Source organism: Macrobrachium nipponense, chromosome 13 (assembly GCF_015104395.2).
Source record: "Macrobrachium nipponense isolate FS-2020 chromosome 13, ASM1510439v2, whole genome shotgun sequence".
NCBI classification, from domain to species: Eukaryota; Metazoa; Arthropoda; class Malacostraca; order Decapoda; family Palaemonidae; genus Macrobrachium; species Macrobrachium nipponense.
Genome location: NC_087206.1, coordinates 15521544 through 15549492, shown reverse-complemented (window position 1 = coordinate 15549492; position 27949 = coordinate 15521544). Strand labels below are relative to the sequence as shown.

The following is a 27949-nucleotide window of genomic DNA, read 5'->3' as shown; positions in this document are numbered from 1 at the left end:
ATAGCCAAGGATGAAGTATTATTATTATTATTATTGCTGGAAAGAGCAGACATATAAATATGTGATAGTGGTTAAAGGGAACGGCCGTGTGTATGTTACTGCACTCATATGAGTTAAGATATATGGAATAACATACAGAAATTGAAAATAAGCTAATGTAGCCCCCCTGCAATCAAAAGTTAGCGCGCCCGGGAGGGCAGTTGCCATGTTGGGTTTTTTACTTTTTGCTGACAATCTGGGTAGCGTACATTTTTGCTGCCCGCACTCTTAGCCGACAGCTGGGGGCACCAAAGCTGCTTCCCATAGAAAACGGTTATTGGGTTAATATCAAGATTACTGAAATATAACAGCTGATCAAGCTGGTTGACTATTAAACCCCCAGTGTTAATACTATTTGTGAGGATCTGTTTAACCTCTGACTTTAATATCAGCTATTTTAAATCAACCTGGATTCCCTCCTACAATCAAAATTTTGCATCGGCCGGGAATCGAACCCGGGCCTCCCGCGTGGCAGGCGAGAATTCTACCACTGAACCACCGATGCTTGAGAAAGCACTGAAATCTTTTACTTTTTATTCATCACTGCTGATGCTGAAAATAAAACGGCAATAACAGCATCACAAGCAATCCTCCATTAAAAAATACAGGAATTTTTCAAAGCCTATGGTGCACAACATACAATGAAATTTAGATATAGAAAACGGGAATTGACAAACAGCGACAACTGGCTTCTTAAAGTTGACAGCGCCTAAACAATATTAGGATGAACAAATGGCAACAATTTTGTGAATGTTTTCTAGACATTGGTGGTTCAGCGGTGGAATTCTTGCCTGCCACGCGGGAGGACCGGGTGCGATTCTTGGCCAATGCAAATTTTTAGAATATATAATATAAATTTATCATAGTAGAATAAGAAAAGTAAGGTATTGGCAATCATGGTAATTGATACCAATAAATGGTGGAATAATGCACAGTTCTCCAACAACCACTTCTGCAGCTATACATTAGTCTGTGACCATTTCCTTGGCTCCATTTTGCATGACCACCACTTCAAATTACCATGCTTTACTTAAGATATAAACTGTACTACAACTACTTCTACATTATAAGCATGCACTCTCGTTTGGAAATAAAAGCTACAGACTAAGTTCTCCTTTTAGAATTTGAACCACAGACCTATGGATTACTGGATCAATAACTTATATGTCAATCATAAGTAGTTTTGTCCTGATGAGTAATAACAATATCAATCTCCATATTGCTTAATATCCCCATTACTGTAATAAAACAGCTGATCAAGCTGGTTGACAATTAAGTCCCCCTTTTTAACACTATATACGAGGATCTATTTAAGTTCTGATATTAACATCAGTTATTTTAAATCAACCTGGATTCCCTCCTATATCTTAAATTTTGCATCGGCCGGGAATCGAACCCGGGCCTCCCGCGTGGCAGGCGAGAATTCTACCACTGAACCACCGATGCTTGAGAAGGCAGTTAAATCTTTTATTTTTTATTCATCCCTGTTCATGCTGAAAATGAAATGTCACCAACAACATCACAAGCGATCCTCTCAGCTCTGCCAGGCACCAGCTCATCGACTGGAGATGTTAATTTAAAGTTGACAATGCCTGAACAGTATTAGGATCAACAAATGGCAACAATTTTGCACACATTTTCTAGGCATTGGTGGCTCAGTGGTAGAAATCTTGCCTGCCATGCGGGAGGCCCGGGTTCGATTCCTGGCTAATTCAAATTTTTAGAATATATAAATAAAAGTTGATGAGAGTAGAATAAGAAAAGTAAAGACTGTGGGGTAGAAAAAACACTAATAGGGATTGGCAATCATGGTAGTTGGTGCTAATAAATAATGGAATATAATGCACAGTTCACCGACAACCACTTCTGCAGCTATACAGTAGACTGTGACCATTTCCTAAGCTCCACTCCAAATTACCATAAACTGTACTACAACTACTTCTACATTATACGCATGCAATCTCGTTTGGAAATAAAAACTAGACAAAGTTCCCCTTGTAGAATTTGAACCAGACCTATGCATTACTGGATCAATAACTTACAGGTCAGTCATAAGTATGTTTTGTCCTGATTAGTAATAGCAATAAAAATTTCCATATTTCTTAATATCAATATTACTGAAATACAACAGCTGATCAAGCTGGTTGACTCTTAAACCCCCAGTTTTAACACTATTTGTGAGGATCTGCTTAACTTCTGGCTTTAACCCTTAAACGCCGAGCCTCTATTTACCAAAGTGTCTGTCGTATGCTGGCGGCGTTCAGGAGTTAGTGCTGAAGCAGAAAAACAGTTTTTTCCAAAAAAATCACAGCATGCTTAGTTTTTAAGATTAAAAGTTCATTTTTGGCTCCTTTTTTTGTCATTGCCTGCAATTTAGTATGCAGCCATCAGAAATTAAAAAAAATATCATTATCATATATAAATATTGGAATATATGACTGCACAAAAAAAATTTCATTTATAATTGTATACAAATTGCGCTGTGAGCAAAACAGTTAAAGCTAATAAGTTAATTTTTTTTCGTTTTATTGAACACTAAACTGCGATGATTTTGGTACATAACAAATTGTAAAACGATCAAAGCAACACAGAGAAAATATTATCACAAAATGATGCATGAATTCATAACGTGCGGACGTAAATACACGTTTTTTTCAAAAATTTACCATAAATATTGTGCTAGAGACTTCCCGTTTGTTGCAAAATGAAGGTAATTGATTTAATATTACTAGACTTAAGTGTTTTAGCTTACAATTGCTGATTTCGACCATTTCCGTCAAGTCAAAGTTGACCGAAGGTCGTATTTTTTCTATTTATCACGATTTATATGAAAATATTTCAAAACTGATAAAAGCTAACCCCTGAGTTATTTTTTGTTGTGTTCTACATGAAATTGCGCACATTTTCATATATAAAACTTCATGTAACGGCTAATATAAAACTGTGCAAACATTACAATAAAGTGACAAAAGAATTTTTGGGATTTTCAACAGAGTTACCACGTGAGAACGTCGCCCGCGGACAAAAGGAAAAAGTTTTTTTCAAAAATTCACCATAAATCGAAATATTGTACTAGAGACTTCCCGTTTGTTGCAAAATGAAGGGAAATGATTGAATATTTCTAGAATGTAAGAAATTTAGCTTATAATTGCGTTTTTGACCATTTCGGTCGAGTCAAAGTTGACCAATGGTTGAAATTTTGGCACTTATTGTGATATTTATGAAAATATTTCAAAACTTATAAAAGCTACAACCATGGGTTGTTTTTTGTTGTATTTTACATGGAATTGCACACATTTTCATATATAACACTCTATGTAACGACTAATAAAAAGTGGTGCAAAAATTACGGACAAAAGTGATGAAAGAATTTATGAGATGCATCGCTGATGCTTTTTAGTGTGAGAAGAAAGCAATTCGCTCATGCTTGTAAACAAAACAACAGCGTGATCCGTGAACTCCCAGCATCCCTCAAGGCATGGGATTTAAAAGTTTTTGTAAACAAGGCCAAAAACTATTTTTCTGGGAATATTTAAAAAAACTTTTTGTAGTTGACGTACTGTAGGTCCACTTAGCACCCGACAGACAATTTTAGTCGACATATAATACGTCCAGTCGGCGTTTAATGGTTAATATCAGCTATTTTAAATCAACCTGGATTCCCTGCTCCATTCAAAATTTTGCATCGGCCGGGAATCGAACCCGGGCCTCCCGCGTGGCAGGCGAGAATTCTACCACTGAACCACCGATGCTTGAGAAGGCAGTGAAATCTTTTACTTTTTATTCATCCCTGTTGATGCTGAGAATAAAACATCACTACCAGTATCACAAGCGATCCTCCATTAAATAATACAAGAATTTTTCATTGCCTATGGTGCACAAAATAGCATGAAATTTAGATATGGAAAACGGGAATTGACAACCAGCACCAACTGGCTTTCTTAAAGTTGACAATGCCTTGACAGTATTAGGATCAACAAATAGCAAAAATTTTGTTAATGTTTTCTAGGCATCGGTGGTTCAGTGGTAGAATTCTTGCCTGCCACACAGGAGGCCGGGGTTCGATTCCCGGCCGATTGAAATTTTTAGAATATATAATATAAGTTGATGAAAGTAGAATAAGAAAGGTAAGGACTGTAGGGTAGAAAAACACTAATAGGTATTGGCAATCATGGTAATTGGTAATAATAAATGGTGGAATATAATGCACAGTTCTACAACACCCACTTCTGCAACTATACAGTAGTAGTCTGTGACCATTTCCTTGGCTCCATTTTGCATGACTACCACTTCCAATTACCATAAACTGTGCTACAACCACTTCTACATTATAAGCATGCAAGCTCATTTGGAAATAAAAGCTACAGACAAAGTTCTTCTTTTATCCATTACAGGATCAATAACTTATAGGTCAGTCTAAGTATGTTTTGTCCTGATTGGTAATAACAATAACCATCTCCATATTTCTTAATATCAAAATTACTGAAATACAACTGATGAAGCTGACTCTTAAGTCCCCAGTTTTAACAATATCTATGAGGATCTGTTTAACTTCTGACTTTAATATCAGCTATTTTAAATCAACCTGGATTCCCTCCTCCATTCAAAATTTTGCATCGGCCGGGAATCGAACCCGGGCCTCCCGCGTGGCAGGCGAGAATTCTACCACTGAACCACCGATGCTTGAGAAGGCAGTGAAATCTTTTACTTTTTATTCATCCCTGTTGAGGCTGAAAATAAAACGTCACTAACAGCATCACAAGCATTCCTCCATGAAATAATAGAGGAATTCTTCAAAGCCTCTGGTGCACAACTTAGCATGGAATTTAGATATAGAAAACGGGAATTGACAACCAGTGACAACTGGCTTTCTTAAAGTTGACAGTGCCTAGACAGTATTAGGATCAACAAATTACAACAATTTTGCATAAATTTTCTAGGCATCGGTGGTTCAGTGGTAGAATTCTCGCCTGCCACGCGGGAGGCCCGGGTTCGATTCCCGGCCGATGCAAATTTTTAGAATAATACAATATAAATTTGATGATAGTAGAATAAGAAAGGTAAGGACTGTAGGGGAGAAAGAACACTAATAGGTACTGGTAATCATGGTAATTGGTACTAATAAATGGTGGAATATAATGCAGTTCTCCAACAATCACTTCTGCAGCTATACATGAGTCTGTGACCATTTCCTTGGCTCCATTTTGCATGACTACCACTTCAAATTACCATGCTTTACTTAGATATAAATTGTACTATAACTACCTCTATATTATAAGCATGCACTCTCGTTTGGAAATAAAAGCTACAGACAAAGCTCTCCTTTTAGAATTTGAACCACAGACCTAAGCATTGCTGGATCAATAACTTATAGGTCAGTCATACGTATGTTTTGTCCTGATTATTAATAACAATAACAATCTCCATATTTCTTAATATCAAAATTACTGAAATACAACAGCTGATCAAGCTTTACTTCTGACTTTAAACCTTAAATGCCGAGCCTTTATTTACCAAAGTGTCTGTTGTATCCCAGCGGCGTTCAGAAGTTAGCGCCAAAGCGGACAAAAAGTTTTTTTCAAAAAATCACAGCACGCTTAGTTTTTAAGATTAAGAGTTCATTTATGGCTCCCTTTTTTGTCATTGCCTGAAGTTTAGTATTAAGCTATCAGAAATGAAAAAAAAAATACCATTATCATATATAAATATTGGAATATATGACCGCGCAAAAAATATTTTTCACATATAATTGTATACAAATTGCTCTGTGAGCGAAACGGTTAAAGCTAATGAGTTAATTTTTTTCGTTGTATTGTACAATAAATTGTGATTATTTTGGTATATAACAAATTGTAATATGATAAAAGCAACACAGAGCAAATATTATCACAAAATGATGCATGAATTCATCATGTGCAGTCGAAAAAACATTTTTTTTTTTCAAAAATTCACCATAAATCGAAATGTTGTGCTAGAGACTTCCCGTTTGTTGCAAAATGAAGGACATTGATTTAATATTACTAAACTGCAAGTGTTTTAGCTTACAATTGCAGTTTTTTACCATTTCGGTTGAGTTAAAGTTGCCCAAAGGTCAAATTTTTTCTATTTATCGTGATTTATATGAAAATATTTCAAAACTGATAACAGCTACAACCATGAGTTATTTTTTGTTGTATTTTACATGAAATTGCACACATTTTCATACATAAAACTTTATGTAACAGCTAATATAAAAAGATGCAAAAATTACGACAAAGTGACGAAAGAATTTCTGAGATTTACGGGCAAGTTACCACGCGGACGTAAAGAAAAGTTTTTTTTTCAAAAATTCACCATAAATCGAAATATTGCGCTAAATATTTCCAAGTCATTGAAAAATGAAGGTAAATGATTGATTGTTACTAGAATGTAAGATTCTTAGCTTACAATTGCATTTTTCAACCATTTCGGTAGAGTTAAATTTGACCAAAGGTCGAATTTTTTCTATTTATTGTGATTTATATGACAATATTTCAAAACTGATGAAAGCCACAACCATGAGTTATTTTGTGTTGTATTCTACATGAAATTGCACACATTTTCATGTATAAAACTTTATGTAACGCCTAATAGAAAACGGTGTGAAAATTACGACAAGGTGACTAAAGAAATTCTGAGATTTTCAGCCGAGTTACCACGCGCAGAGGGAAGGAAAAAGATTGTTTTCAAAAATTCACTATAAATCAAAATATTGTGCTAGACTTCCCGTTTGTTACAAAATGAAGGTAATTGATTGAATGTTACTAGAATGTAAGAGTTTTATCTTACAACTGTGTTTTTCGACCATTTCGATCGAGTCAAAGTTGACCATAGGTTGAAATTTTGGCACATCGTGATTTATATGAAAATATTTCAAAACTGATAAAAGCTACAACCCTGAGTTATTTTTAGTTGTATTCTACATGAAATTGCGCACATTTTTATATATAAAACTTCATGTAACGGCTAATATAAAACTATACAAACTACAACAAAGTGACGAAAGAATTTTGAGATTTTCGGCCCAGTTACCGCGCGCAGACATCGCCCGCGGACGTAAGGAAAAAGTTTTTTTCAAAAATTCACCATAAATCGAAATATTGTGCTAGAGACTTCCTGTTTGTTGCAATATTAAGGTAAATGATTGAATATTACTAGAATGTAAGAGTTTTAGCTTACAACTGCGTTTTTCAACCATTTCGGTCAAGTCAAAATTCACAAAGGTTGAAATTTTGGCACTTATCGTTATTTATATGAAAATATTTCAAAACTGATAACAGCTACAACCATGGGTTGGTTTTAGTTGTATTATACATGAAATTGCGCAAATTTTCATATATAAAACTTTATGTAACTGCTGATATAAAACGGTGCAAAAATTACGAAAAAGTGACAAAAGAATTTCAGAGATTTTCGGCAGTTACCGCACAGACGTAAGGAAAAAAGTGTTTTGTATAAAAATTCACCATAAATCGATATATTGTGGTAGAGACTTCCAATTTGTTGCAAAATGAAGGTAAATGATTGAATATTACTAGAGTGTAGTGTAAGAGTTTTAGCTTACAATTGTGTTTTTTTTACCATTTCGGTTGAGTCAAAGTTGACCAAAGGTTAAAATTTTGGCATTTATCAGGATTTATATCAAAATATTTGAAAACTTATAGAAGCTACACCCATGGGTTGTTTTTTGTTGCATTCTACATGAAATTGCGCACATTTTCATATATAAAACTCTATGTAACGGCTAATAGAAAATGGTGCAAAAATTACGACAAAGTGATGAAAGAATTTCTGAGATGCGTCGCTGATGCTTTCTAGTGTGAGAGGAAAGCAACTCGCGCTTGCGCGCCTGGGTAACACTTGTAAACAAAACAACAGCGTGATCCGTGAACTCCCAGCATCCCTCAAGGCGTGTGATTTAAAATTTTTTTGCAAACTAGGCCTATAACTATTTTTCTGGGAATATTTAAAAAAACTTTTTGTAGTCGACGTACCGTACGTCCACTTCGCACCCGACGGACAATTTTAGTCGACGTATAATACATCCAGTCGGCGTTTAAGGATTAATATCAGCTATTTTAAATCAACCTGGATTCCCTCCTCCATTCAAAATTTTGCATCGGCCGGGAATCGAACCCGGGCCTCCCGCGTGGCAGGCGAGAATTCTACCACTGAACCACCGATGCTTGAGAAAGCACTGAAATCTTTTACTTTTTATTCATCCCTGTTGATGCTGAAAATAAAACATCACTACCAGTGTCACAAGCGATCCTCCATTAAATAATACAGGAATTTTTCAAAGCCTATGGTGCACAACATAGCATGAAATTTAGATACAGAAAACGGGAATTGACAACCAGCAACAACTGGCTTTCATAAGGTTGACAGTGCCTAAACAATATTAGGATCAACAAGTGGCAACAATTTTGCGAAAGTTTGCTAGGCATCAGTGGTTCAGTGGTAGAATTCTTGCCTGCCACGCGGGAGGCCCGGGTTCGATTCCCGGCCGATGCAAATTTTCAGAATATATAAGATGATGAAAGTAGAATAAGAAAGGTAAGGACTGTAGGGTAGAAAGAACACTAATAGCTATTGACAATCATGGTAATTGGTAATAATAAATGGTGGAATATAATGCACAGTTCTACAACACCCACTTCAGCAGGCATGACTACCACTTCAAATTACCATGCTTTACTTAGATATAAACTGTACTACAACTACTTCTACATTATAAGTATGTAATCTCTTTTGACTTTAATATCAGCTATTTTACATCAACCTGGATTCAATACTCCATTCAAAATTTTGCATCGGCCGGGAATCGAACCCGGGCCTCCCGCGTGGCAGGCGAGAATTCTACCACTGAACCACCGATGCTTGAGAAAGCACTGAAATCTTTTACTTTTTATTCACCCCTGTTGATGCTGAAAATAAAACGTCACTACTAGCATCACAAGATATTATCCATTAAATAATACAGTAATTTTTCAAATCCCATGGTGCACAACATAGCATGAAATTTAGATATTGAAAACAGGAATTGACAACCAACGACAATTGGCTTTCTTAAAGTTGACAGTGCCTAGACAGTATTAGGGTCAACAAATGGCAACAATTTTGTAAACATTTTCTAGGCATCGGTGGTTCAGTGGTAGAATTCTCGCCTGCCACGCGGGAGGCCCGGGTTCGATTCCCGGCCGATGCAAATTTTTAGTAGAGTATATAATATAAAGTTGATGATAGTTGATAGTGGAAAAAGGAAGGTAAGGACTGTGGGGTAGAAAGAACACTAATAGGAATTGACAATCATGGAAGTGTTATGAAATACTGTTGGGTTCAGCAGGTTCTTTGAAAAAAAAAAATAAATAAATAAATGGAAAAAATATCAGGACTGAAAACCTGGCAGCAATTGATACGGTCAAAAGAGGATGAAATCAAGTAATATAAAACAGACCTAAAGACTAATTTATTATATATAATATTAACAATTGTTTGAATTCAGTATTTACAGGAAAGCACCAATGTCAAAGCAAATACTTTCAAGCAAAAATAACCATAACAAATTTGATCTTAAAATCATCAGATATGGCAGTAAACAACGTAACAGTCTTTAAGGATTAATATCAGCTATTTTAAATCAACCTGGATTCCCTCCTCCATTCAAAATTTTGCATCGGCCGGGAATCGAACCCGGGCCTCCCGCGTGGCAGGCGAGAATTCTACCACTGAACCACCGATGCTTGAGAAGGCAGTGAAATCTTTTACTTTTTATTCATCCCTGTTGATGCTGAAAATAAAACATCACTACCAGTGTCACAAGCGATCCTCCATTAAATAATACAGGAATTTTTCAAAGCCTATGGTGCACAACATAGCATGAAATTTAGATATAGAAAACGGGAATTGACAACCAGCAACAACTAGCTTTCATAAGGTTGACAGTGCCTAAACAATATTAGGATCAACAAGTGGCAACAATTTTGCAAAAGTTTACTAGGCATCGGTGGTTCAGTGGTAGAATTCTCGCCTCCCACGCGGGAGGCCCGGGTTCGATTCCCGGCCGATGCAAATTTTCAGAATATATAAGATGATGAAAGTAGAATAAGAAAGGTAAGGACTGTAGGGTAGAAAGAACACTAATAGCTATTGACAATCATGGTAATTGGTAATAATAAATGGTGGAATATAATGCACAGTTCTACAACACCCACTTCTGCAGCTATACAGTAGTCTGTGACCAGTTCCTTGGCTCCCTTTTGCATGACTACCACTTCAAATTACCATGCTTTACTTAGATATAAACTGTACTACAACTACTTCTACATTATAAGTATGTAATCTCGTTTAACTTTTGACTTTAATATCAGCTATTTTACATCAACCTGGATTCCATACTCCATTCAAAATTTTGCATCGGCCGGGAATCGAACCCGGGCCTCCCGCGTGGCAGGCGAGAATTCTACCACTGAACCACCGATGCTTGAGAAAGCACTGAAATCTTTTACTTTTTACTCACCCCTGTTGATGCTGAAAATAAAACGTCACTACCAGCATCACAAGCTATTATCCATTAAATAATACAGTAATTTTTCAAATCCCATGGTGCACAACATAGCATGAAATTTAGATATTGAAAACAGGAATTGACAACCAATGACAACTGGCTTTCTTAAAGTTGACAGTGCCTAGACAGTATTAGGGTCAACAAATGGCAACAATTTTGTAAACATTTTTAAGCATCGGTGGTTCAGTGGTAGAATTCTCGCCTGCCACGCGGGAGGCCCGGGTTCGATTCCCGGCCGATGCAAATTTTTAGTAGAGTATATAATATAAAGTTGATGATAGTGGAAAAAGGAAGGTAAGGACTGTGGGGTAGAAAGAACACTAATAGGAATTGACAATCATGGAAGTGTTATGAAATACTGTTGGGTTCAGCAGGTTCTCTGAAAAAAAAAAAAATAAAAAATAAATGGAAAAAATATCAGGACTGAAAACCTGGCAGCAACTGATACGGTCAAAAGAGGATGAAATCAAGTAATATAAAACAGACCTAAAGACTAATTTATTATATATAATATTAACAATTGTTTGAATTCAGTATTTACAGGAAAGCACCAATGTCAAAGCAAAAACTTTCAAGCAAAAATAACCATAACAAATTTGATCTTAAAATCATCAGATATGGCAGTAAACAACGTAACAGTCTTTTAGAGATAATGATTGAGTCAGTGTATCAATAACCAAAAATAAAAATGCTATGTAAGCAGGGGGAAAAAATAATTACATATAAGATCAGTAAAATGCCATTACAATTATTACAGAAACCTCAGTATGAGCAGTTAGCAAATAGTTAATAAGAGACAACATAAGGTTACAATTATAGAAACAAATTAACTATAATGGACCATAAAAAATCAGAAGCAGGGTTAACAAATTATGCCACACAAAACACAGTATCAATTTCCTGATTACTTTAAACATTAAAACCCTGGAGAAAACCTAAGGCACAAAAGCCTTCAACAGTAAATGCTGCAGGACACTGCACATCCAAGAAACCGTGGCAACTTGCAGAGATAACACCTGAGGACCCACTAAGAATACCTCCTGAAGAAATTTACCCAGCCAAAGCTGTACTCTCAACACAGATGAAGCTGCCCTTCATGAACACAGATGAAGCTGTACACACAACACAGAAGAAGCTGCCCTTCAGGAGAACACAGACAAAGCTGCAACTCCAAAGTCGTGGTCCTCAACATAAAAAAGACTAAGTTGCTAACCCAGACAAAACTGGCTCTGCTGAACATCTTGATGCTAGTCCTTAACCCTGCAGGTCCTGAGTAGTAACCAAGTAGCCATTACGGACTCTAAACGTGACAGCACAGAAGCTCCATGCTGCTGAAAACCTCCTCAGGTCTGTGTACCTTACTGACTGAAGCGGTCAGACACCGGCTGTCGCATGTTACCTTACTTCCACCTCTTCTACCAATAAACGAGGTGAGACAACCCTCACTGAGAAACAACCAGAGACAACCATTTCCATCGTCCAAGACAAGAAAACTATAAATGAGGTGCTTAATAAACTTACAATAGTTGGTACTAATAAATGGTGGAATATAATGTGAAGTTCACCAACAACCACGTCTGCAGCTATAAAGTAGTCTGTGACCATTTCATTGGCTAAATTTTGCATAACTACCACTTCAAATTACCATGCTTTACTTAGATATAAACTGTACTACAACTACTTCTACATCATAAGCATACGATCCTGTTTGGAAATAAAAGCTACAGACTAAGTTCTCCTTTTAGAATTTGAACCACAGACCTATGCATTAATGGATCAATAGGTCAGTCATAAGTATATTTTGTCCTGATTGGTGTTAACAATAACAATCTCCATATTGCTTAGTATCCCAATTAAAGAAATACAACAGCTGATCAAGCTGGTTGACTATTAAGTCCCCCTTTTTAACACTATCTATGAGGATCAGTTTAAATCCTGATATTAACATCAGCTATTTTAAATCAACCTGGATACCCTCCTCCATTCAAAATTTTGCATCGGCCGGGAATCGAACCCGGGCCTCCCGCGTGGCAGGCGAGAATTCTACCACTGAACCACCGATGCTTGAGAAAGCTGTGAAATCTTTTAGCTTTTATTCATCCATGTTGATGCTGAAACTGAAACATCACTACCACTATCACAAGCGATCCTCTTGGCTCTGCCAGGGACCAGCTTATCGACAGATGGTAATATAAAGTTGACAGTGCCTAGATAGTATTAGGATCAACAAATGGCAACAATTTTGTAAACATTTTCTAGGCATAGGTGATTCAGTGGTAGAATTCTCGCCTACCACGCGGGAGGCCCGGGTTCGATTCCCGGCCGATGCAATTTTTAGAATACATATATAAATAAAGTTGATGATATTAGAATAAGAAAGGTAAGGACTGTGGAGTAGAAAGAATACTAATAGATTGGCAATCGTGGTAGTTGGTACTAATAAATGGTGGAATATAATGCACACATCACTGGCAACCACTTCTGCAGCTATACAGTAGACTGTGACCATTTCCTTGGCTCCATTTTGCATGACTACCACTTCAACTTACCATAAACTGTACTACAACTACTTCTACATTAAAAGCATGCAATCTCATTTGGATATAAAAGCTACTGACTACTGACTAAGTTCTCCTTTTAGAATTTGAACCACAGACCTTTGCATTACTGGATCAATAGGTCAGTCATAAGTATGTTTTGTCCTAATTAGTAATAACAATAATAGAATTTGAACCACAGACCTATGCATTACTGGATCAATAGGTCAGTCATAAGTATGTTTTGTCCTGATTAGTAATAACAATAACAATCTCCATATTGCTTAATATCCCCAATACAGAAATACAACAGCTGATCAAGCTGGTTGATGATTAAGTCCCCTTTTTTAACACTATCTACGAGGATCTGTTTAACTTTGATTTTAACATCAGCTATTTTAAATCAACCTGGATTCCCTCCTATATTTTAAATTTTGCATCGGCCGGGAATCGAACCCGGGCCTCCCGCGTGGCAGGCGAGAATTCTACCACTGAACCACCGATGCTTGAGAAAGCAGTGAAATCTTTTACTTTTTATTCATCCCTGTTCATGCTGAAAATGAAACGTCACTATCAGGATCACAAGCGATCCTCTCGGCTCTGCCAGGTACCAGCTTATCGACAAATGTTAATTTAAAGTTGATAGCGACTAGACAGTATTAGGATCAACAAATGGCAACAATTTTGAAAACATTTTCTAGGCATCATTGGTTCAGGGTTAGAATTCTCGCCTGTCATGCGGGAGGCCCGGGTTCGATTCCCAGCTGATGCAATTTTTAGAATATATAAATAAAGTTGATGATAGTAGAATAAGAAACGTAAAGACTGTGGGGTAGATAGAACACTAATAGGGATTGGCAATCATGGTACTTGGTACTAATAAATGGTGGAATTTAATGCACAGTTTGCCGACAACCACTTCTGCAGCTATGTAGTAGACTGTGACCATTTCCTTGGCTCCATTTTGCATGATTACCACTTCAAATTACCATAAACAGTACTACAACTACTTCTACATTATAAGCATGCAATCTCGTTTGGAAATAAGTTCTTTTAGAATTTTAACCACAAACCTATGCAATACTGGATCAATGACTTATAGGTCAGTCATAAGTATGTTTTGTCTTGATTAGTAATAACAATAACAATCTCCATATTGATTAACCCTCTTACGCCGGAGCGGTAAATAAAAAATTGTCTCCCGTGTGCCGGAGGGGTTTCGTAGTGAGCGCGGAAGCAGAAAAAATATTTTTTTCAAAAAATCACAGCGCGCTTAGTTTTCAAGATTAAGAGTTCATTTTTGGCTCCATTTTTTGTCATTGCCTGAGGTTTATTATGCAAAGATCAGAAATGAAAAAAATTATCATTATCATATATAAATAATGCGATATATGATAGCGCAAAAACGAAATTTCTTATATAATTGTATTCAAATCGCGCTGTGTGCAAAACAGTTAAAGGTAACAAGTTACTTTTTTTTCGTTGTAATGTACACTAAATTGCGATCATTTTGGCATATAACACATTGTAAAACGATAAAAGCAACACAGAAAATATTATCACAAAATAATGCATGAATTCATAACGCGCGGACGTAAACAAATATTTTTTTCTAAAATTTACAATAAATCTAAATACAGTCCTAGAGACTTCCAATTTCTTTCAAAATGAATACAAATGATTGAATATTACTATACTGTAAGACTATTAGCTTACAATAGCAGTTTTCGACCATATCTGACGAGTTAAAGTTGACCGAATGTCGAATTTTTATATATATATATATATATTATTTATATGCAATTATTTCGGACATAAGAAAAGCTACAACCTTCAAATATTTTTCGTTTAATACTACATGAAATTGAACACATTTTCATATATAAAACTCTATGAAATGCCTAATATGAAATGGAGCAAATATTCCAAGAAAGGGACGTATGCATTACGGAGATTTGTGGCGGAGAATCCGCGCACGGAGGGAAGGAAAGATTTTTTGTTAAAATTCACCATAAATCTAAATATTTTGCTAGAGACTTCAAATTTGTTTCAAGATAAAGATAAATGACTGAATATTACTAGACTGTAAGAGTTTTAGCTTACAATTGCGTTTTTCGACCATTTCGGTAGAGTCAAAGTTGACCGAACGTGGTTTTTTTTTTCTTTTTATAGTGATTTATATGCAAATATTTCAAAAATGAGAAAAGCTACAACCTTCAATTATTTTTTGTTGTATTATACATGAAATTGCGCACATTTTCATATATAAAACTTTATGTAACGGCTAATTTAAAATGGTGCAAACATTACCACAATCGCACATATGATTTTTTCGGAAGAGTTACCTAGCGGACGTAAAGAAAATGTTATTTTTTTTTCATAAATTCACCATAAATCGAAATATTGTGCTAGAGACTTCCAATTTGTTGCAAAATGAAGGTAAATGCTTGAATATTACTAGAATATAAGCGTTTTAGCATACAATTGCGTTTTTCGACCATTTCGGTAGAGTCAAAGTTGACCGAAGGTTGAAATTTTGGCAATTATAGTTATTTATATGAAAATATCTCAAAACTGATAAAAGCTACAACCATTGGTTGTTTTTAGTTGTATTGTGCATGAAATTGCGCACATTTCCATATATAAAACTTTACATAACGGCTAATTTTTAAATGGTGCAAACATTACCACAATCGCACGTATGATTTTTTCGGAAGAGTTACCTCGCGGACGTAAAGAAAATGTTATTTTTTTTCATAAATTCGCCATAAATCGAAATATTGTGCTAGAGACTTCCAATTAGTTGCAAACTTAAGGTAAATGATTGAATATTACTAAAATATAAGAGTTTTAGCTTACAATTGCGATTTTCGACCATTTCGGTAGTCAAATTTGACCGAAGGTTGAAATTTTGGAAATTATCGTTATTTATATGAAAATATCTCAAAACTGATAAAAGCTACAATCATGATTATTTTATTGTTGTATTTTACATAAAAATGCGCACATTTTCATATATAATACTTCATGTAACGGCTAATTTACAATGGTACAAAAATTATGTCAAAGTGACAAAATAATTTCCGAGATGTGTCACAGATACTTTTTAGTGCGGCAAGAAAGAAATTCGCGCTTGCGCGCCTGCGTAACGATTGTAAACAAAACAACACTCGATCCATGAACTCCAAGCATCCCCCAAGGCGCGTGATTCAAAAGTTTTAGGCTGGTAGGCCTATAAGTATTTTTCCGCGAATTTTAAAAAAACTTTTGTAAGTCGACGTAAAATACAAAAAATGTCGACGTAAAATACGTCCAGTCGGCATAAGAGGGTTAATATCCCCATTTCTGAAATACAACAGCTGATCAAGCAAGTTGACTATAAGTCCCCTGTTTTAACACTATCTAGGAGGGTATGTTTAACTTCTGACATTAACATCAGCTATTTTAAATCAACCTGGATTCCCTCCTCCATTTAAAATTTTGCATCAGCCATGAATGGAATCCGGGCCTCCCGCGAAGCAGGCAAGAATTCTACCACTGAACCATCGATGCTTGAGAAAGCACTGAAATCTTTTACTTTATATTCATCCCTGTTGATGCTGCAAATTAAACGTCACTACTAGCATCACAACCTATCCTCCATGAAATAATATAGGAATTTTTCAAAGTCCATGGTGCACAACATAGTATGAAATTTAGATTTATAAACCGGAATTGACAACCAGCGACAACTGGCTTTCTTAAAGTTGACAGTGCCTAGACAGTATTAGGATCAACAATTGACAACAATTTTGCATACATTTTCTAGGCATCGGTGGTTCAGTGGTAGAATCCTCGCCTGCCACGCAGGAGGCCCGGGTTCGATTCCTGGCCAATGCAAATTTTTAGAATATATAATATAAAGTTCATGATAGAATAAGAAAGGTAAGGACTGTAGGGGAGAAGGAACACTAATAGGCACTGGCAATCATGGTAATTGGTACTAATAAATGGTGGAATATAATGCAGTTCTCCAACAATCGCTTCTGCAGCTATACATTAGTCCGAGACCATTTCCTTGGCTCCATTATACATGAATACCATTTCAAATTACCATGATTTACTCAGATTTAAACTGCACTACAACTACTTCTATATTATAAGCATGCACACTCGTTTGGAAATAAAAGCTACAGACTCAGTTCTCGTTTTAGAATATGAACCACAGACCTATGCATTACTGGATCAATAACTTATAGGTCAGTTGTAAGGACTGTAAGTATGTTTTGTCCTGATTAGTAATAACAATAACAATCTCCATATTGCTTAATATCCCCATTGCTGAAATGCAACAGCTGATCAAGCTGGTTGACCATAAGTCAAATTTTTTAACACCATCTATGAGAATCTGTTTAACTTCAGACATTATCATCAGCTATTTTAAATCAACCTGGATTCTCTCCTCCATTTAAAGTTTTGCATTGGCCATGAATCGAACACGGTCCCCCCACATGGTAGGCGAGAATTCTACCATTGAAACACCGATGCTAGAGAAAGCAGTGAAATCTTTTACTTTTTATTCATCCCTGTTGATGCTGAAAATGAATCGTCACTACCAGCATCACAAGCGATCCTCTAAGCTCCGTCAGGCACCAGCTTATCAACTGTAGATGTTAATTCCCATTTTCTGTGACCTTATTCATGCATATTGTGTAACATAGACTTTGCAATTATCTTCTGCAGGTGCATTGAAAAGTTTTTGTTCATAACAATATATTACAGACAGGCAATCTAGCCTCTTTGGGATTTGATCCACTTACCTGTGATTTACCAACCTAAAACTATATCCTCTCCTTCATAGAAGATATGAAAGAATAAGTGAATACAGTGTTGATAAAGTAAATGAAAGGTCAGCTGTTAAAATCATTGTAGTCAATTCTAGTGCAGGGTTTTTTATTGTTTCCGAATCACTTAAGATATTCACAATAGTACCAAAAATAATCCTATTAAGGCTGCGCTAGAAACTAGCTCTTTTCACGGTCAAAATCCTAGGTAATAATCAGAAGCTTTCCACATTCTAGCCTTGGCTATTGATTAAAATAGTGAGTGGATTTATGTATATTATGTAGTATATATACATACGTACATAGCATACAATATATATATATATATTATATATATTATAGATAATATATACATACTTAAATATTATACTTATGTATATGTATGTATTAATTACATAGATACATAGATATACAATACAATACATACATAACATACAGATCATAATACTATTATTAGTATCAAATATATACTATATATAGATACATATTACTATATAATATATAGTAGATATTTATATATATATATGTATACATACATATATATAACATATTATGTATGATTTGAATGTATGTATTATATATATATATATATATATATATATATATATATATATATAATATATATATATATATATATATATATTATACATATATATCATATATATCTCTCTCTCTCTCTCCAAGCAAATTCTACATTAAATTTTACGGTAGAAAGAAGTGATGAGAAGATGCTCCCTTTCTTGGACGTACTTGTGACCCAAAAGAACAACAAATACAATACCACCGTATACACTAAAAAGACAGACGCTGGAAGATGCTTAAATGCTAGAGGAGAATGCCCTGATGCATATAAACGATCTGTGGTAAATGCATACATAAAACGCGCCATAACACTGTTCCACGTGGAAAGCGACTAACGAAGAAATCACAGAGTTCAACAGCTGCTCACAAATAACGGATATCCAGATGACATGATCCAGCAAGTTGTCAAAAGAGATTAGAGGCTTTCCATAATCCGACCCCGAGGAACAACACACAAGACAAAGACAAAGAAATAGTGATATACCATCAGATACCATACAACAAACACCACGAAGATGAAAGGAAAGCCATCCTTGGTATACTGCGAAGAGGAACCACCCCCCTAGCGCCATATAACAAAATAACAGCAAGGATTTTACTGCAAACCAAACCTTACGGCCTCTTTGGTAATGAAAAATAGTACGGCCCCATCGACGGAGAAAGGGGTTAAATCTGATATAGTATAGCAAGTTTTTCTGTGCTGACGAGCAATGTCAGTCCCCCAAAAATGCTATATCGGACACACAACCACCACACTCAAACGTCGCATGCAGGCCCACAGAAACCAAGGAGCCATTCATCAGCACTTTGTGGATACCCACAATAAAAAACCATCATTACAAGAAAACTTCTCACAAACACCAAAATAATACACAAGGAAGGCAACTACAATCGTTTATTGATATCACAAGCAGTCAGCATCGAACAATGCAACGTCCCAGCCTTAACATCCAACGTGAGGCAGACCGTTCCTTGCCCTCGTGTAGGAGGCAGTCCTTCAACGCGGGAACAAAAACCCCCACACGCGGACAGGAGCGCACACTGACTTTCAGTGAATTAAACATATGTAATATATATATTTATGTAATAATTTTAATGTATAATGTGTATAATAAACTTACTTTCAACTTTTTTATATAATTTCTGTTGTTAACAATATTTATTTTATTTGTCTTATTTTTGTTTCACTATAGTCTTTTTGTTTTTAAATACTTAAAACTAAGTATCTGGCAATTGTACTACCTTTCCGTCCTCATTGGCGTCACAAAACGCATGTAGGCTCATATTTGTATCAGTACTTCTTGAAAACGTCAATACGTATAGGTTGACGAAACAGCTGTCGCGTGTAAAATACTGGAGTTAAATGGAAGAACCCCATTATGTGTCCATTAGTAACCTGAACAATGAAGTAAAGAAAATAATTAGAAAATATGAAGCAATTTCAAAAAAGCTGGTTAACAGTGAGAAAGCCATTCTATTCAATGAATGTTGTATCCGTGAAAAATTGTGCCCTAGAAGTATATATATATGTATGTATATACATACATACATACATATACATATGTATATGTATAGTGTATATATATTATATATATATATATATATATATATATATATATATATATATAGCTAATTATATATATATACATATAGATAAGATTATATATATATATATATATATATATATATATATGATATATATATATAATATATATATATATATATATATATATATATATATATATATATATATATATATATATTATATATATATTATATATATAGATATATATATATATATATATATATACTATATATATTATTTTCCTGATTTTCGATCATACAAGGTTTCTACCAGTACAATAAAATGCGTAAGATAAAATTAACACGTGTATTTTCCTTAATAGTTACACAGGGCCCTGTTGCTAGTAATACGTTACTAATTATATGATTATTATATAGTCGGAAGGTACTCTAAGGCGACATGCGCCGACCACTGTCTTTGAGATGCGCCCTGACCCGTCGACCACTAATTCCCAACTGACTCTTAACTTTTCAAACTGAACTTGTTTGGGTCACAGGTCATTTGAATCACCCACGCCACGCCACCAACGAACATATGGGCTTTCGATGAATCAGCGATATCTATCTGATCGTTACTCTCTGATCACACATAGCTACGCACAACACATATAGTAGATTTTCCGTTACGTCTCACACATGAATTTTCCCCCATCAAGTTCTGCGTCCCGCAGAACTCATAACACTATTTTTTTTCCTTATTTTTTTGTATGCATTTTTCCCTTATTTAGCCTATCATTTGTGCACTATTATTTGAGTACCTTACCGACCGAAATGTTATTAGAATGTTATTAACAGTTCATGCAGAATAAAAACTAACTTAGCAAGCCAGGGTCAAATTGCGTGCTTACAATTGGCAATTTACAGTCTGTTCTGAATTCCACGCATCACATTGTAAACATGTTCTTTAATGAAAAAGAAATTATGTAAGAATCAATGAAATATGATATTGTTATAATACAATAAAGTTTCATACATACTTACCTAGCAGATATATACATAGCTAAGACTTCCGTCGTCCTTCCCCGACAGAAATTCAAATTTCGCGGCACACGCTTGGGCAGGTATGTCAGGTGATGCTACCATCCTGCCCTGGGTGGCAGGATTAGGCAACCACTTCCCGTTTTCTATTCATATTTTTTCTCTTCCACCTGTCTCCTGCGGGGAGGCTGGGTCGGCCATTAATCGTATATATCTGCCAGGTAAGTATGTATGAAACTTTATTGGATTATAACAATATCATTTTCATACAATCAACTTACCTGTCAGATATATACATAGCTGATTGACACCCTTTGGTGGAGGGTAAGAGACAGCTAACATGGAATAGACAGGTAAACAACATATGTTGTAGGTATAAATAAACCTTGGTTCCTATATGATAGGTTGTAGACTTCGTGGCTGTTGCCCGTAGTCTGCATCACCTCAAGATTTTAGCGAGATATGTGATCTATGGCTAAGAGTTCTTGTGGGTCTGCCGATGGGGTATGAAACCGCTTACTCGGCAGAGCCTGAAAGGACTTTGTCAATGGGTACTGGACCACTTCTATGACAATACACCTTATGAAGGAGCGCAACACCGATCCCGATCACCTGATCCTAACACGAGGGTTCGCGCTCAAATTGAAAAGAGTTATCCCCCACACTCCTTTCAAAAACCCCAATAATTTCACTAAGTTAAAAAACTTTAACTCAAAGTTAAGGATCAGTGTCGGCTCCTTATCCCAGTAACGTATCCGCAGAAACGTATAAACCAAAAGAGAAGGATCTCTCGTAGGTTAACTTGACATCCTTTGTGTAATGAGAAGTCAACACAGAGTTGCCTCTACCGTACAACACAGCTAATATGTCTTATATGACATATTGTTATGTACAAAAAAAAAAAAGAACAAGAAATTTGCTAAAGCGTGCACTTCCTGCGCTTTTAATTCTCACTGTTTTGAAGGAATCAAGTCACTTATGAAGTGCTTAGGAGATCTCCATGTTTCAAAGAAGACCAGGGCTTTCTTGAAATGAATCTCTCCCGTCTGAAGCCTGAAGCCTGGCAGGAACCTCGCGCCTGGCTGGTGCTTCGCTCTTGGTTGGAGCCTAGCGCTTGTCTGGTACCTTTCGCTTGACTGGCGCCTCGCATCTGGTTGACGCCTCGCGCCTTAGCTGGAGATTTGCGCCTAGAGCCTGGCTTGAGCCTGGCTGGCGCCTCGCGCCTGGCTGGCGTCTCACGCCAGGTTGGCGCTTTGTGCCTGCCTGGAGCTTCGCGGCTGGCTGGTACCTCGCGCCTGGTTGGCTCCTCCCCACTTGCCGGAGCTTCAAGCTTGGTAGAGTCTCGAGGATGTCTGGCAATGTCCACATCGGACACTCTTATCCGTCCTATATATTCGCATCTAGCGCAACTGTGTCAGGTTGTAGGCCCGGTCTTTCTCCTCATCAGACAATGACAGTGTTCTTGGGGCTGTCTGCCTCTGGCGTTTTTTAGCGCCTGTTTTAGCATAAGTAAGGCTCCTGGTTGGCGCTACATTGTCCGAAAGTCCTGAACATGCCACAATAGTAAATCACAAGACTGGAGAAGGGTGGAAGAAATTCTTCCACTTTGAGCTTTGGCCTCTCCGGCAAGGGGAGGTGATTGTAGTCAGCTACATCCAGTATACGATAGGATATCTAACAGTATGAGAGATAAGAGTCTTCCTCCGAGGAGGATCCTTCTTGAGTACTTTCCTTGCTCACGAGATCTCTTCTTACCTGTTGAATGGCCTTCTCGTTGCAGAATCTTCCCTATCCTTGTCCGAAGGAAGGGAAGAAGCTTGGATGTCGAAGGAGACTCCGAGCTGAAATTGGGAGTACTCCTGATTTCTAGCTCTTTATTGTATACCTCTGAACACCTTCTGGGAAGCATTTCGAGCCGTCATCGCATTCCAAAGACTCTGTAGGCAAACGTTTTAACCATTCTACTGTAGATGAAAACGTAAGTACCCAGCCTGGACAACGAGACCTCTATCTGAAAACATTGAATCAGGAATAGGGGGTTTTAGTTCTTTTTTCAGACATACTATGCTGGCAAGAACCCATTGCCTAATCTCCATAGAATCTGATGCGAGATTCCAATGCTCAAAAAATTCACTTGTCTTCTTGATCGTTTGGGACCCAGAGAAACAAAGAATTTCCCTCATAAAAATTCTCAAAGAAGTTTGATGAGGAGCAGATCCATCTTGTCGGAACATAGAATCTGTGGCCACAAAAAAAAAAAGATCCGCCCATTATAAGTACATGATATCCTACTCTTGTCATATTGAGGTATCGTATAAGATCCCGAAGATCTTAATCCTCTGCTATCTCCAATCCCTTTATAGAGACAGAGTATAGCCTTTTACTATGTTCTTTGATAGCAGATATATACAAAGGTGATTCTTCCCTCTGAAAGGGAAGAAAAAACCACTATGTGATTCACAGAGGTATCGGAAGAGGACAGTTTCCTCATTCCCTCTAGCACGATCTGCAGCAATTCTATATCTTGTCCATGACTATTGTCATTTACCTTGAAAAATCCTCTCATTCATGTCCACTTCTGGTCAGTCTGCATGCAGACAGACTCAGAGTGGAGAGGTTGTTAAGGTCCATTTTATAATAGATGCTGATAGAATATTCAGACTGTCTTGGAAAAGACTTCCAAAACATGCTGTGAGAAGAACGTGACCTCTGTGAATCCAACCTCTCTAAGGCCAAAATGAGGCATAAAGGATTATCTTCTCTTTCTTTGACGCCCTTTATCTTAAATTCTGCAAATAATTTATATTTAGGGGAAAAAAGACTAAAGTTTATTCCCCTTTCTAAAAAAAAAAAATAAAGATGGCGTATATTGCTACCTCTCTTGGTTCGAGGAAAAGGAAGCAGTCTATAGGAAGCCTGATCTATGAAGAAGACTTTCCGCAGGTTCTCACAACTCTTTCCAATAAATGTTAAACATGTTAACAGTTATTATCGTCGATCGAGAAGGTTTCTCTTTGTTAACGCGAACAGGAGTGAAAAAAGAGATTCTCGATTGCTCTTTGCGATATGAGAGAGTCGTGGAATTGGCCTAAGTGATTAAATGGGTAACGAAATCAGGAACGAATCTTGCCGTTACCGAGCCTGGTGTCCGAGAAGGCTACTGGACTTCTTAGGTCCAATAACTCGCTAAAACGAGAAAATCTTGGATGGTGCTCTTGGCTCACTGCGCCAGGCTGGCGCTTCTGGCGCATTGCGCCAGGTTGGCGCTTCTAGCGCTATGTGCCAGGCTGGCGCAACTTGCGCCAGGCTGGCGCTTCCTTCTAATTCTTTTTAGGTTATGTGCCAGAAACACCGGTGCCCTTTATGGTACCAGACATCCTTTCACATGTTAATTCCGTTCTTAGTAGGAAAAAACTTTATATACGTAGATAATCCATTCAGGGAAACAAGTTTTGCCACAAAGAGAATGTTTCCCATCCGACTCATCCATCTTCTGAGCAGGTACTCTAATAAGCTATGCTTTCGTAAGCCTGAGAGCATTATATAATATAATGTTCTGCTGCGATAGAATCCTTTAATAATGTTACCAACGGTAAACAGCATTGAAAGGTTGTACTATCTCTCTTATTGAAAGCTTCTTAGCAAAAGGCATACAATATTTTATTTATGTTAGCTTAACTATCCCTCAATCCGAGGTTAAGACCGCGATTTGTAGGGGAGAGATACGGATAGTTATTCCATCCCGCAGGAGAGAGAGATAAACCCGACCGCTCATGACTGACACCTACGTGATACTGCGTTGGTCTCAGGCTCTCAGCGAAAGCAGTCTCCGTTAGCCGTCTGCCCTTACTCTTCCAAGAGGGTGCCAGCTACTACCTTTAATAAAGGAATCTTATAAAATTATTATCGAACTTCAGGAATTTCTTATTAAAGCATATTTAAGCAAAACAAGACTTTGATAAATCTAGAAGCTAAGTAGGTGTTGTCTTAACAATCCCTTTAAGCGTAGTCCTTCCTAAGAAAGTCGTAGAAGGATACTGGTAATTGAGTTACACAGCAAAGAAGTAACTACGGTATGAGTTTATGATTTGACCGTATCGTATTCTCATCCAGCAGATACTCTACTACCTTCTACTATCTTCGTTCTTTTCGTTAATAGAACGATAGAAAGAGTATATATATATCCATAAGGAAGGAAGTTAATCCAGGAACTCTTTAAATCTTCGTGATTTCCTCAAAAAATCGCGGAAGAGACAGAATTCCTGTTCATCACTAGGGTTTATGGAAGGAAGTAGAATTTTCCTATCCGCCATCATACCCAAACGTCGATGAGATTCTTATTAAGAAAAACTCCCAAAGCTCTTGTCTCCTCAAAACGAGGGAAGAGCATGGATGAAGGAGAGAGTCCGCATTGAGAGGAACTGCCTAACACAGGAGTCTTCTGAATAATGAAAAGGGGTTTCTCTTAGTATCAGAATCCTTCTGACAAAAGCAACGGCCGCCTGTGCGACATCTTGCACATTTGCCAGGGGAAAGTTGCTCAAGTTAAAAAACTCAAAGAGGAGTCTCGCGACTGACCTCTCTCTCAAATGAAGATTTTGGAATATTCTGACGCCTGGCGTCTGGATCCTTGCGCCTAGCGCCTGGCGTCAGGATAGTTCCGCATGCTAGAAAGGAGACTCGCTCCTGGAACGTTCCGCTTGCGTGGAAGGTCCCGTGCGCCGATAGATCCGAGCGCCTCTAGTCTTGTTATACGAGCCTCTTGCCAGTAAACGTTCAATGGAAGCATCCTTCTGATTGCCACTCTACTATAAGACTCCTCAGTCTAGCCATCTGTTTTCTCTTTGAAGGCGCCTTGCGCCAAGAAAAAAGTTCTGGAACGCGGCTCGCGCTCAGTTGCTGGAACGCGGCTCACGTTTATCTGTATGAACGAGGCTCGCGCTAGTCTGTTGGAGGAGCGCGGCTCGCTGCTGGCTGTTGGAACGTGGCTCACGCTAGCTTGCTGGCTGGCTCTCAGCCTCTCGCTCAGTGTTCTCTTAGTTTTCAGAGAACGAGCCAGATCGTCTGAACTCCAAACATGTACATTCTTCGTCTTTTTGGATGTAAGATGAAGAAACGGAAGAAGAGACGCACTTTTTAAAGGATGCCTTTCCAATGGCTATCCCTGGCAGTCTGGGACGTTTTACAGATCCTGCCGAGGGAACGCCCAATCGATGGGGATTTCCATAGCCTCCGTAAGGCTTACGACTTTCCTTCTCCTCTGGGCTTGTGAGCTTGGAAGAGGTCTAGGCCTGAGAGCGAGACAGAGCCGATCGGACGCACCCTCTACTAATTAGGACGCCTTTCCAATGGCAAACTTGGCAGTCTGGGGGACGTTCTACGATCCTGCACGAGGGGACGCATGATCGGTGGGGATTCTCCATAACCTCCGTAAGGCTTTCGACTTTCCTTCTCCTCTGGGTATGTGAGCTTGGAAGAGGTCTAGGCTGGAGCGAAACAGAGCCGATCAGAACGCACCCTCCACTGCACTAACACTAAAATCACTTCTTACCTTTCAATAGCTCGTATTTTGAGCTACATTCTTTTGTCTTCAAATTGCAATATGAATTTGAAGATTCTGTGAAGTAAGAAGGAGATGAGGATACAACACTACTAGTATTGTTAATGCTCTAACTGCTCGTTAGTACGAGAGCTATAAAAACTTCTAAAGGAAGGGTAACTAATTCTATTCCTGACTTCCTCAAGAAGGAAGTTAGCTCAATCAATTCTAACATTTACTACACGTTATTATGAATAAATATTAAAATTTTCCTTCTTGCAAACTATGTGAGTGTCTACCGAAAAGTTCGGTAGTTACACGTGAACAATTCTTCGAAATTTTCGAAGCCAGAGTTATTAAAACAAATTAATATGCGTATGCCGAACCTAAGATCCAGTACTTCCCTGCAAAAGATAGCCCAGAAGATCGATGGCGATGAAATCCAAAAATCAAGTCAGGAGGAACTGCAAACGTTGTTTACATTCCAAGCGACAGAAAAAATATGAATAGAAAACGGGAATGGTTCCTAATCCTGCCACCCAGGGCAGGACGGTAGATCACCTAACCTACCTGCAGCGTGTGCCGCGAAATTTGAATTTCTGTCGGGGACAACGGAGTCTTAGCTATGTATATATCTGACAGGTAAGTTGATTGTATGAAATATAAATTTTATATCACCACATTAAACACATTACATTCTTCTTAAAATTGGAGCACAAAAACCTGCAGTTCAAAAATAATAAAATAAACAGATAGTAAAAAAAACCTGTGGTTAGAAAAAAGCAATAAAATAAACAGATTACTATCAATCATCAAGACCAAAGAACTTGTAAAAACACAATAAGGAAACAGAAAGTATGATTCGTCTCAATTTATGCACGAAAAGTATCATCACAAAATCAAAATAAAAGATTAAAAAGGAACACGGCAGGTTGGTGCAAAGATACGTTTAGAATAATGTTCATACTTCAGAACATGACACCAATATTTGCGACCTTCATCTGTATGCACGTCGGGCGCACCGTTAATGATCCCTAGACAAGCTTGTATATCATCTTCACTCTCCTCTCCCAGGTAACCAGGCAGTCCCGGAAATGGGGTACCGGTTTGTTCAGATGCCACATCAGGACATCTTCTCTGACGGGATGCATGTGTGATAAGTGGTACTCGCCCTGGGCACCGGTCCTAATATGCTATATCACCGCAGTGTCGTTTTTAATTTCTTTAACACGGTACGGACCTAAATAGGCGGGCTCAAGTTTATGTTTCTTCGGTTGCAGTC

The 27949-nt window shown here is 37.3% G+C and overlaps 1 protein-coding gene and 15 non-coding genes across 16 annotated transcripts in view; 5 read left to right on the top strand and 11 right to left on the bottom strand.

The window, feature by feature from the left end:
• Nucleotides 1-27949, bottom strand: part of LOC135225658 (uncharacterized) — a 230601-nt gene that overhangs the window by 180554 nt on the left and 22098 nt on the right. The window lies entirely within an intron of this gene.
• Nucleotides 474-544, bottom strand: Trnag-gcc (transfer RNA glycine (anticodon GCC)). Its single transcript has one exon. It is a non-coding gene; the product is annotated as a tRNA-Gly (tRNA).
• On the bottom strand, nt 1415-1485 carry Trnag-gcc (transfer RNA glycine (anticodon GCC)). Its single transcript has one exon. It is a non-coding gene; the product is annotated as a tRNA-Gly (tRNA).
• On the bottom strand, nt 3721-3791 carry Trnag-gcc (transfer RNA glycine (anticodon GCC)). The gene has a single exon. It is a non-coding gene; the product is annotated as a tRNA-Gly (tRNA).
• Nucleotides 4652-4722, bottom strand: Trnag-gcc (transfer RNA glycine (anticodon GCC)). Its single transcript has one exon. It is a non-coding gene; the product is annotated as a tRNA-Gly (tRNA).
• On the top strand, nt 4980-5050 carry Trnag-gcc (transfer RNA glycine (anticodon GCC)). The gene has a single exon. It is a non-coding gene; the product is annotated as a tRNA-Gly (tRNA).
• On the bottom strand, nt 8173-8243 carry Trnag-gcc (transfer RNA glycine (anticodon GCC)). The gene has a single exon. It is a non-coding gene; the product is annotated as a tRNA-Gly (tRNA).
• On the bottom strand, nt 8867-8937 carry Trnag-gcc (transfer RNA glycine (anticodon GCC)). Its single transcript has one exon. It is a non-coding gene; the product is annotated as a tRNA-Gly (tRNA).
• On the top strand, nt 9195-9265 carry Trnag-gcc (transfer RNA glycine (anticodon GCC)). Its single transcript has one exon. It is a non-coding gene; the product is annotated as a tRNA-Gly (tRNA).
• Nucleotides 9730-9800, bottom strand: Trnag-gcc (transfer RNA glycine (anticodon GCC)). The gene has a single exon. It is a non-coding gene; the product is annotated as a tRNA-Gly (tRNA).
• On the top strand, nt 10058-10128 carry Trnag-ccc (transfer RNA glycine (anticodon CCC)). Its single transcript has one exon. It is a non-coding gene; the product is annotated as a tRNA-Gly (tRNA).
• On the bottom strand, nt 10470-10540 carry Trnag-gcc (transfer RNA glycine (anticodon GCC)). Its single transcript has one exon. It is a non-coding gene; the product is annotated as a tRNA-Gly (tRNA).
• Nucleotides 10797-10867, top strand: Trnag-gcc (transfer RNA glycine (anticodon GCC)). Its single transcript has one exon. It is a non-coding gene; the product is annotated as a tRNA-Gly (tRNA).
• Trnag-gcc (transfer RNA glycine (anticodon GCC)) lies at nt 12618-12688 on the bottom strand. The gene has a single exon. It is a non-coding gene; the product is annotated as a tRNA-Gly (tRNA).
• On the top strand, nt 12884-12954 carry Trnag-acc (transfer RNA glycine (anticodon ACC)). The gene has a single exon. It is a non-coding gene; the product is annotated as a tRNA-Gly (tRNA).
• On the bottom strand, nt 13597-13667 carry Trnag-gcc (transfer RNA glycine (anticodon GCC)). The gene has a single exon. It is a non-coding gene; the product is annotated as a tRNA-Gly (tRNA).